Consider the following 3,825-nt stretch of genomic DNA (forward strand, 5'->3'; position numbering starts at 1 on the left):
TTTTCTTTTCGGCTTAGTCCCTTTATTAATCTGGGGTTGCCACAGTGGAATGAACCCCCAACTTATCCAGCATTTGTTTTACAAAGCGAATGCCCTTCCAGCTGCAACTAGGCATGGGACGATAACCGTTTTCAAGGTATACCGCGGTTTGGAAAAGTCAAGGTTTTAAAACCGTCAAACTTTTCTTCTAAACTGTTATAAGGTATGATGATTTTTTGTTTGTTTGTTTTTTAGGACAGCAGTGTCTTCAGCAGAAAAAATATGTAAAGATGCTGTTTAAATTGTAAAAACATCTGTTTTGGAATCAAATAAGAACAGCAGAAGTCAAAAATTCATTTAGCCTGACATGTTTACTCTTCCAAAATATTTTAAATGTTTCTCTGAATATATTTTAGTATTTTTTCACCCAGACATTTTAAAATAACATATTTTAGAGCAGTAATTATAATACTGGAAATCATGATATTTTTATCCAAGGTTATCAAATCATCAGAATCTTATATCGGCTCATGCCTAGCTGCAACCAAACACTGGGAAACACCCATACACTCCCATTCACACATGTACACTATGGATAATTTAGCTTATCCAATTAATCTTTAGCGCTTGTGTTTGGACTGTGGGGGAAACCGAAGCACCCGGAGGAAACCCACACCAATACAGGGAGAACATGCAAACTCCACACGGAAACGCCAACTGACCCAGCTGAGGCTCGAATCAGCAACCTTCTTGTTGTGAGGCGACAGCACTACCTACTGCGCCACTGCGTCGCCCTATATATATATATATATATATATATATATATATATATATATATATATATATATATATATATATTTATATATATATATATATATATATATATTATTATTATTATTATTAATAAAAATAATCAAATAAAAGTATCAATACTTGTCACTTTAAAAATATAAATAATGTGTTTGAAAAATGTAAGAGAAAAAAAAGCAAAATCATAATGAAACCAGTCATTTAAAAAATTGAAACCATTAATATGGTTATTTTAAGCAAAAATAACAAATAATTTATATATTTTTATATTTTTTTAGTATCACAAGTTTTATAAATTTCTCAAAAAGTAATTTAGAAATAAATATTTATTAATAATATATAATAAATATTTTCATAAAAATAAATAAAACAAAATTCCTATTTATGTAAAATATATATTTAAATACATAAAAATTCAGACACATAATGAAACAAATAGCTACAAAAAGAACCTTATTCTTATTTTTTATGTATTTTTATTAATATTTTACAGTTTTAATGCATTATACATATTTAGAATATATATATATATATATATATATATATATATATATATATATATATATATATATATATATATATATATATATATATAGTCACCTTAGAATTAGGTTCTATCTGACTTTTTTGTCAAAATTGAGTTATTGACATATTCTTATAAAAAAAACCTCCCATAATGTAAATAAGTTGTCATTTAATAAGTTGTTTACATTTCAAGACTTATATATATAAGTGTGTGTGTGTGTGTGTGTGTGTGTGTGTTTGTGTGTGTGTTTGTGTGTGTGTGTGTAGAATATATATACACACAAACATACTGCAGTTTTAAATAAAAAACATTTATTTGTGTTTATTTGTCACGGTCACACAATAAAGACAAGGATAGTTATCTCTTTTCATCAGTTTTTTTCAAAACACAGTGGATTGTTCAACAGGAGAAGAAGGTAAGTGATATTCTTGGATGGAGAGCAGACTAGTATGTTGTTCACAATGTATACAAGGATCTTCATTCAACCATCAGTGTATAAAGTCACTTTCTTTTTTCACAGCATGTACATCCACAGGTTAGGAGAAACGTCCATAGGAGAAGGGAAACATCCACGGAAGAAGGCGAGCCAGGGAGAAGGTGAGGTGAACCATCTGACTTCAATTCCAGCCGATGAGCGACTGTAAATGGTGAGTCTATATAGGGGACTGGTGATTGCTGATGCAGGTGTGTCCTATTAGTACTCAGGATAGTGTGCATGGGTAAGCTGCGATCACACTGAACTTTTCTCCCCATAGACTTCCATTCATACGCACGCGAATGCGTCTGACTGGAAACACAAGGTCATGCGTCAAGTTTCGCAGGTTGCTGCGGTGCAAAGTTCAAGCTTGTTGAACTCTGACCTGCAAAATCGCATCGCTTGACTGCGTGAGACCAATCGAGGATCAAAACATGACCTCTCTGAACCGGAATTTAAAACATGTCGCAATCACTCGCTTTTTTAAAATGTCTCACAATCTTGTTTAATCCCGCCCCTTTTTGCAGCACTGTACGGCAGAATTTCGCATGCTCAAACTCTAGTGTGACCGCAGCTGTATGGTGAGAGTTGGCTGCTGAAGTAGAGCGATTATTGGAGTAGCAGGGACAAGCCGGGGATGTGACATTATTATGATTATTTTATAATTAAATTAAAAAAATTACAAATAAATAAAACATTTAAAATAGAAAAAGAAATTTAATAAAAAAAAATTTGGAATCTATTTTATATTTTAGGCGGCTCAGTGGTTAGCACTGTGGCCTCACAGCAAAAAGATTGCTGGTTTGAGTCCCAGCCAAGCCAGTTGGCATGTCTGTGTGGAGTTTGCATGTTCTCCCTGTGTTGGGTTTCCCCACATCGGTTGCTCCGGTTTCCCACACTGTTCAAACACATGTGTTATATGTGAATTGAATAAACTAAATTGGCTGTAGCGTGTGTGTGTGTGAATGTCATAGTGTATGGGTGTTTCCCAGTACTGGGTTGCAGCTGGAAGGATATGACATATGTAAAACATATGGTGGAATAGTTGGTGGTTCATTCCGCTGTGGTGACCTCTAATAAATAAGGTACTAAGCCAAAGGATACTGAACGAATCTAAATGTATATTTAAATAAAAAAAATCCATCTATCTACAAACACTTCTATCAGTTGTTATCTAGTTTTAAAGCAACAGATAAAAATAATCGTTATTATACATTAAACCATCTCTCCGTCTGTTTTAGAGTGAACCTGAAATTCAAAGTGAAGTTTGTAGTCAACGAGAGTGAAGTGCTAATCATTTAAAGCTGGAAATACTGCAGGGAGAAAACTTGAAAGCACATTACTGGAAAAGAAAAAAAATTAAAAAAAATCAGCCGGATTATCCCCAAAAAGAGAGCGTGGAAAAGACAGAGAGAGAGAGAGAGCGAGCGAGACAGAAAGAGGCAGATAAAGGGCGAGTGTTTGGGAAACGGGCTGCAGTCTGAGAGCTTTCTTCAGCGCCTCTTTATGATTGTATGGGAAACGGGGTGTAGTGAGTACAGTGGCCCCTGAACCCCTGGGAACAAGCAGGGCTGGCGGGGGTTTGTGGGCACACAAGAGTGTAATTGGCGGGGGTTTGGCTCTCCAGCGACTGTGTGCCAGCTCACTCTGGGTGGCATCAGCGCAGACACACTGACATCATGAGAAAGACAAAGTGCTTCAAATCTGCTTTCACTGCATACTATTTTAGGCCAGATTCACTTTAATCTGTGAAAGCAATTGAATTTATTATGCACATATTCAAGTGTTATATAGAGAACGGCAAATTTACTAGCCCTCCTGTGGAACTTTGATGCCTTTTTAAAATATTTTCCAAGTTTTGTTTAACCGAGTAAAGAGATTTTTACAGTATTTCTGATATTTATTTTCTTCTAGAAATAAAAGCAGGTTTAATTTTATTATTAAATATTATATTATGTGATTATTATTTTATATGAATAACATTACTAGTATTATTTTATATTAATATTATTTTACTATTATTATTTATATTTAG

The sequence above is a fragment of the Danio rerio genome, chromosome 24, assembly GCF_052040795.2.
Source record: "Danio rerio strain M-AB ecotype USA chromosome 24, GRCz13ab, whole genome shotgun sequence".
Classification (NCBI taxonomy): domain Eukaryota; kingdom Metazoa; phylum Chordata; class Actinopteri; order Cypriniformes; family Danionidae; genus Danio; species Danio rerio.